Source organism: Tenrec ecaudatus, chromosome 13 (assembly GCF_050624435.1).
Source record: "Tenrec ecaudatus isolate mTenEca1 chromosome 13, mTenEca1.hap1, whole genome shotgun sequence".
Lineage (NCBI taxonomy): Eukaryota > Metazoa > Chordata > Mammalia > Afrosoricida > Tenrecidae > Tenrec > Tenrec ecaudatus.
This window is the reverse complement of record NC_134542.1, coordinates 112,549,455-112,557,849: the sequence shown is the minus strand read 5'-3', so window position 1 is coordinate 112,557,849 and position 8,395 is coordinate 112,549,455. Positions and strand designations below refer to the sequence as shown.

General features: G+C 41.6%; 1 pseudogene; it reads left to right on the top strand.

Moving 5' to 3' along the window:
- The first annotated feature begins 7,631 nt into the window (after positions 1 to 7,631).
- Positions 7,632 to 8,122, top strand: LOC142424067 (ragulator complex protein LAMTOR1 pseudogene; annotated as a pseudogene).
- Positions 8,123 to 8,395: the final 273 nt, after the last annotated feature.

Genomic DNA, 8,395 nt, shown 5'->3' with positions numbered 1-8,395 from the left:
TGCCTGACCTTCGGATTTTGTACTGCACAGCACCCACCAACAAGGGAGACATTTCCTCAACTTTGGTGAATTTCTGTGGCTGCTGCAGCAATTTCAAAGTGAAATAAAAAGATATTCCACCAAGAGCGCATGGTTTTCTCGCTTGCTGGCAAAGCTCTAATGAAGGCTTTGAAGCAGTCATTTTCTTTTGACCGTACTCCTTATGCAGGACCCATTGGTCTGGAAATGGCAACAGCCATACCTGCAGACTTCAGGCGGCATGGCAAGCTTTCCTTGTCATTTCATGACTTTTCTCTGTTTTGTTTTGTTATTTCTGAGCTTCCAGCATCATTACTAACACTCCATATGGGTCCCCTGTATATGATACTGTAATACACATGATAAAGAATATGCAAGAACCACAAAAAATTACTTTTTACCATGATATGCAATTTATTGGAGAGACTGACTTCTCATGTGCAGATGATCAGCTGTGGTAAACTGAGGACTTGGTAGAAGGTATTTGACCTTATTTCTACATCCTCAACCACAGGCACGGAAAACAAGCCCTATTTTGAGAAAGATCTCATTGGTCCAAGATAGAAGTGTTTTCACATACACGTTCTCCAGACCGAAAATGCACCCCCTGCAATAGTTGTCCATTAAGGGGCAGCCATAAGGGAGCTACCATGTAAGACAAATCATTCCTGTGTCTGGCTCCTTCGCTATGCCTGAAGTTTATCTGTAGATTAGCAATCAGGTTCTATAGCCAAACCACCTTCCAATGGAGCAAACTCTTGTTTTGACTTCTCCTGCTGATACTGGTTGGGGAACACTCCCCCTGGAGAACATTCTAGGGCATCCAAGGTCAGCTAGAAGTAGGTCAAGACCTGAGTCATTTCAAAACCTGCTTATGATATTACCTATTAAGTATGGAATATGTATGATGTGTATGCCTCTTGAAAATTCTGTTGTGTATACCCTTTGGAAAGTACCTTCTGTCTCTCAGTCCTGGCATGGAGAAGAGGTGCCCCTGTCCCCCACTGTCTGTCTGTCTGTCTTTATTATTTTCCACAATCACAAAGTGACTAAGACAGGGGTGCTTTATAACAAATAGTATTCGACCATACTTCAGGTTAAATGAGGAAATGATTATATCTTTAAAGAGTGTCAGTGTCAGTGAGGACTACAAGAGGACCAGATAACACTAGCTATAAAGGCTGCAAGAGTGGGATATTCCCTCACACTGTCACCATGTATGACGCTTGCTTCAGCTCCTCACAGCTGAGTTTCCATTTAAGAGAAAGGGAGGAACGAGTGGAATAATAATTGTGAAGGAGTTTCCACCGTGAAATGCTTGAATAATAACTGAAGTTTGAATTTGACTGAAGTTTCAGATTTTATTTTCTATATTATGGGAAATGTGGCTGAAGAGGCAAATTTTTAAATATGCTATTTTAAAAGTCCTTGTAAAACGTGTAAGTGCACATGAATTCCAAACCCCACTCATACTAGAGTAAAGGTAGAGACTGCTGTAAGAGGTCGATTATAGTCAGCCTTCAAGTATGGCAAAGAAGGAAGCCGAGACTGGGAAATCCAGCTCCTCGGTGTGTCTCACACAGACCCTAGCTCTTCTTAGATGGTTGTTCTTCTCCTTGTTCTCACCTGTGGCTTCCTCACGGACAAGGGGGAAGAGCTGCCGTGCTGCTCACTGGAGAGGCCTGCTGTCATTCAAGCAGTCTCCAGTGCAGAATACCAGTGTCTCCTGCCATTTAAAATCCCATTTCCTCGTTCATTGCTTGACATTTCTGACTTCATGCACGCCTACTGATTATGTACTCATCTCATTCTTCCTTTCTCTTTGCCAGAACTTTTTTCTCTGTTTTCTATCCCAATGTAAATGTCATTTGCACTGTCAGTCGGTGGAGTTAAAAACCATGCATTCAATGCGGGCTAGGGGCTGGGAAGAAGAGGAACTATGCATGTATATGGTATGGGTTAGATTGGATTTATGGATGATGAGAGATTGATCTAATGCTTAATCTAGAATTTATATTTTGCAAGATATCACAAATGCCATTGTCTGCAACTTAGTCTAATTTCTATTTAGAGTCTCCCCTCTGCTGTAGTGTTGGAAATCAAATGTTAAGTAGTTTGTGCTGATTAGTCTTACTAGTCAGAACATTATAACACAGTGGCAGAAAGTTAGCTTAAAACAAAACCTAACAGACTGCCATCAAGTCAATTCCAACTTATTGTAACCCTATATAACGCTTCCTGGACTGTAAATCTTTGTGGGAATTGATATCCTCATCTTTCTCCCATGTAGCAGCCAGTGAATTTGAACCACCAACCTTTCAAATAACAGCTCAACACCTAACCCACAGCACCAACAGGGAATCTTGGAGACTTCGGTCATGACAAGAAATTGGGGAGAAGTTTCAAAAAAAAATCTTGCCCTGATAGTTCTATTTTCAATCCATCTCCACTGCACTCTCTGCCCTGGAGGGTGAACTAAATGGATCACATCAAGAGGGCTCTTTGCTCTCTTCCTTCCATAGGGGATCCACCTTCTCTACATGACTCCTTCTTCCGGTTTCTTCCCTAGTATTGTTCTCCCTTCATCTTGTCAAGCCTACTAAGGACAATAGCTCTCTTGCTGCCAGCATTATGTCCTTTAACAGAACACTTGGTCTAACGCTTCATGGCAGTCTTTTTGTAAATAGGTCCTCCCCAACTTATCTGTTTGATGTGCCAGTATTCCCTGCTAGAACCTTGACTGATACAGTCCTATTAGTCTTTGCTGTCAATTGTACATCTGAAGATCTACTGAGATATTGTTCATTCCGTCTAGTGCCTGTTTATTATTCCACATGGTTTACACATCAACATCCTTATATTTGTAAACATGCCCCTGCAGGTTTGTAACCTTCCACACCATGCTAGGGCCCCCAAATATCTTTAAGATTGTCAGGATAGCTGGCTGCCTGCCCTTGCATAGAATTATGACTTCTGCATCTGGGGAGCAAATTCCATAGGGACTTCTCACCCTAAGAGTCCTGTGTATCTATCTGCTTCTGACTCTTATGCTTCTTACCTACCCAACCCACACACGGAGTCTGTTTTCCTTGTGGGTGATGTAGAAAGAGCGAGTACATAAAATACTGGACATAGCAATATCATTCACAGAACTAAACATTCATGGAACATTTGATTTTAAAGGTAACAGAGTGCAGGCTTCTGGCAGATGTGCTATCTAGATGCTCCACAGTAAACACACAAGAAACCAAATGAAGCAGATCTGGATGATAATTCTGGAACACTGAGCTTCAAAGGAGCAAAGAGAAGTGGATTCAATAGCAACTAAGACACACAATGGAAGTGGCAATGGATGAGACAGATGAGGTGTCAGCTGGCCAAATATAATATGGTCATTTTGAACGTTTGCAAACTGTATTTGACTGAGACAGTGACCCTCCCACAGGTGAGCACACCTGTAGCTGGCAACCAGAGACAGTCTTCCCTTATTGCTCACACGCTCCTGATTAGCAGAAGGGTAGCAAGCCCCTGTCCTCACCTACCTAGTGGCTCGTGATCATCTGAAGTCCACGATCCACCTGAGATCGGCAGCAAGCCCTTATAAAATAGGCATCAGATGCTTGCCACCCCCACAACTGGATGAAAGTGAATTCTGTCTCATCAGACCCGCAGAACACACATGATTCAAAGGCCTTCTGGCCTCTGAGCGCTGCTGATTGGGCAGGAATTCCTTCCATAATTAGCCAAAGTGCCCTCAGCTGCCTCTGGGACCAACAGAACTACTGGGAACAAAAAACCTGGCCCCAACTCCCTGTGAGCCAGCCCGGCCTTTTTCGGGATCAAATTCCCTGACCTCAAACATCCTCTAGTTTGGCAGGAACTCTGTCCAGAACTGGGCGTCCCATTCCCCTCTGGACTCATGGTTACCAGAGGGCATCAACAGTCAACACTGACCAGGCGTCCTGCCACCCACACGCCCATCTCTGCTTCTCTCCTTTCTCTTTCTGTGCAGCCTGTTGTTTTATTTCCCTTGCTCTGTGTTTTATATTTCTCTTTATCCTTTTTTGATTTTCTGTTGTTTCTCCCTCTGTTTATTTCTTCTCTTTTCTCTTTCACCATCTTCCCTCGGTTTTTAGATCTTCAGTTTTTCCTTTATTCTTTTTGCTTTGCTTTGGCCCTTTCAGTATTTTTTTTCCTGTTACTACTTACGTTTTTCTTGTTGCTGTTTACTTATTTGTCCCCCGTCTTCCATTTATTATTTTCTTTTTGCTGTTCTTAGTCTTTGTTTTTAATTTATTTTTAGCTCTTGTATTTTTTTTTCTTTCTCTCCTTTAGAAGACGTCATCAATCATGCCCATAAGACCCATACATCCACGCACTGGACAAGGACCAGTACGTGGTCAGGTGCTGCCTGACAAATGACAGACAGCAGCCACCAGCAGCAAACCACTCTTAACTGCGCGGTACAAACAGCAGTTGGTGAACTGTGCCCACGTGCCCATTTTCTTCCACACCCACACAGAGAAGGTGGTGAGTACCTAAGAGCACACCAACATGCAATCTCAAATCAATACACAATCAACACCACGGTGGCTCAGAGACGATAAATAATTTCAGTTCACACAAAGGAACCAGGCAGAGTGACTAGAAACACTCACCAAATTACAGCACTAGAAAGCCTACCCAAGTAAAAAATGTGATAGGAAATATCAAAAAATTAATTTAAAAGAATGATATTTAAGTCATTTGAACTGCTTAAGAGAAAGATAAATAAAAATGCATACAAATGAAAGAGAGCACAAACAAAATTTTATAAGAAATAAATACACTAGAAAAAAACTGAAAAAATAAGTTAGAAACCTTACAATAAAAGAAATAAAAATCCAGATTAATACTAAGGACTCAGAAATAGATACTGCATTGGAAAGGCAAAGGGGTAGAATTTAACTGATGGACTGAGCTTATGAGACTGAAGCTAAATCTTTCAATCCTAATACAATAGAGCAGTGGTTCTCAACCTCTGGGTCACAATCATTTTGGGGGTCAAACGACCCTTTCACAGGGGTTGCCTGGTTCATAACAGTAGCAAAATTACAGTTATGAAGAAGCAACAAAAATAATTTTATGGTTGGGGGAGTCACCACAACATGAGGGACTACATTAAAGGGTCACAGCATTAGGAAGGTTGCAAACCACTGCACTAGAGAAACATTCAGGAAAAACGAAGAAATCAAGTAAAAGAGGAAGAAGAAAGCTGAAGAGTTATGTAAGAAATCATTAAGAGAAATCTTACATGTAATTAAAATTCTAAAACAGGAAGAAACAACAACCCCAAAAAAGCACAGAAACAAATGTCAGTTAGTTGTTAGAAGAAAACATCCATAAGGATCACGACTTGCAACAAGGACATTCAAACAGCTGAGTGATCCCCAAGCAGTAGAGACCCAACACAAAATTACCAAAATATAAGGAAAAAATATTGAAAACAGATGATTAAAAAACAATTACCCACAATAAAAACTAATAAGACTAAGCTCTGATTTCTTAGCAGGAATCATACATTTAAGAAGGCAATGGGAAAATATACATAAAACTCTGAAAAAGAAGAAAAATGCTAGTCGAGAATTATATACCCGGCAAAATTGTGCATCACAAACAGTAGTGAAATTAGGGCATTTCAACATAAACAGAAGTTAAAGGGTTATAAAAACCAAACAAAACTCGCAAGAAGCACTGGCAGGAGTCCATCAGACAGAAACCACCAAGAACAGAAGATAACCTGAAATTGGCATCCATGATAATACTACTCAGATATCAACCTAGATATAGATGCATCCAAAGAAAAATGCACCAACAAAACTAAAAGTAGGAAACCAGACATATGAATTGTAAAATGAAGAGAATTACAAAAGAAAAAGAAAATGAAAACAATGTAGTTACAGAACTTCCAAGAGGAGACATCGAGCAGATCTAAGGCAAAACAGATTGTTTTTAACTTGAAAAGAAATTCATGAATTATATGATAACCTCAAAGAAAATTTATGAACTTCATCAACATATCAAAGGAAAATCAGGATGATTTGCTGAAATATAAAACAATAGCAAAGAAAAAATAAGAAACCCACAATCAAAACAAACTCAGCACAGAAAATGTGTAAAAAAAAGAAACCTGCAAAACCACAAGACACACAAAACATGACAGCAATAATTCATACCTATCCATAATTACTCTGAATATCAATGAATTAGTTATGCCAGTGAAGTAACAAAAAGTAGCAGAATTGATAAGAAACAAGGTTCATCAATATGCTATCTACAACACACACCTTAAAAACAAAGCTGCAAGGAGGGTGTAGGAGGCCTGGTAGGGCTTGAGCAAGGGTAATGTAACTGAAAGGAAATGCTGAAACCCAAATGAAGGCTGAGCATGATAGTGGGACAAGAGGAAAGTAAAAGGAAATAGAGGAAAGAACTAGGGGGTAAAGGGCATTTATAGAGGTCTAAATAAAGGCATGTATATATGAGGATGGGGAAATAGATTTAGGTGCATACATTTATAGGTTTAGTATTAAGGTAGCAGATGGACATTGGACCTCCACTCAAGTACTCCCTCAATGCAAGAACACTTTGTTCTATTAAACTGGCATTCCATGATGCTCACCTCCTTGACATGATCACTGAAGACAAATAGGTGCATAAGCAAGTGTGGTGAAGAAAGCTGATGGTGCCTGGCTATCAAAAGATATAAAGGGGTCTTAAAGGCTTGAAGATAAACAAGCGCCCATCCAGCTCAGAAGAAACCAAGCCCATTGAGTCTGACAGACTGGGTGGTTCTGAACCACAACAACCACACAACGTAGTCCACAGAGATAATTCAGTCACACTTCATATTCTAACATCACTCATTAAAGAGACAGGAAAAGCTCATCACCAACTTTTTATGGAAAAGAAAATGACATGAGATAAGCAAAGCACTAGTAAAAAAGAACAATGTAAGTGCCTCTCACTTCTTGATTTCAAAACGCACCATAAAGCCACGGTAGTGAAAGCAGCCTGGTATTGGTACCAGAACAGACACATTGACCCATGAAACAGAATTGAGAGTTTAGGAATAAATCCATCCACCTCTGGATAGCTGATCTTTTACAAAAGGCTGGAATCCGTTAAATGGAAAACAAATAGGCCCTAGCAAACAGGTCAGGCAAAACCAGATATCTATTTGTAGAAAATTGAAAAACAGTCCATATCTCACACCATATACAAAAATGAAATCACTGAGGATCAAAGACCTAAATGTGAAACCTAGAACTATAAAAATAATCAACTATATTGAAACTATAAAAATAATCATTGAAAAAACAGGGACAAACAATATGTGGCATAAATAAAATATCAATCATAATGGAAAATACACAAACAACAAAACAAAATAGATGCATTGGCCTTTTAAAAAATTAGGCATTTGTGTGCGTCAAAAGATTTCATGAAAATAGTAAAAAGGGGTGTGCGTTTGCCTGCAGGAAGCAGCCACAGGTCACGTGGACTGGAAGGGTTTGACTGACACCGTGTCTCCTCCACGCAGCGGTCATGGCACATTCACCACAATAGACCAGATGTTGGGGTGCTGCTACAGCAGCAAGAACAAGGACTCGGACAGGACCTAGCCTACAGGAGCAGAGCTGCTTCTGGAACATAGCAGCCCTCCCACCAAAGCTCTCTATGGAGCCGAGCCCAACAACCAGTCTGCCTTCAGCATGCACAGATGAGCAGGCCCTGCTCGCTTCCATCCTCACCAAGACAGCCAGCACCATCATCCGTATGTCTGCTGCAGGCTCCCAGGGCCTGGAGCAGCATGAGTACATGGACCGGGCAAGGCAATACAGCGCCCTCCTGGCTGTGCTCAGTAGCCGCCTGACCCATTAGAAGAAGCTGCCACCACTACCATCTCTCATCAGCCAGCCCCACCTAGTGCCTGCCAGCGAGCCCTTCCCCTTCTCCGACTTGCAGCAGGTCTTCCTGACCAGCTGCTTATATCTGCCGTGCACTTGCTCAGATCCGTGTGGATGCAAAGGAGGAGCTGGTTGTACAGTTTGGGATCCCATGAAGAGAGGGGGTCCTTGGACAGCTCTGTCTCTTCTCTTCACCTCATCTGCACCCCACCTCCCCTGGCCCCCCACCTCGCTGCAGCGCATACAGAACCCTAACCAGCTACTAATCACTGGCAAAGACCCTGCCAGTGCCCGAGTTCTGATCACAGCATTTCTTGCTCTGGGAAGCAAAACCAAACACACATCCACTGTCATCGAGTCCCTGCATATATTGTGGTTCTGAGGCTGTGAAAGTTGCCATGAACAGATAGTCCCAACTTTCTACTAGG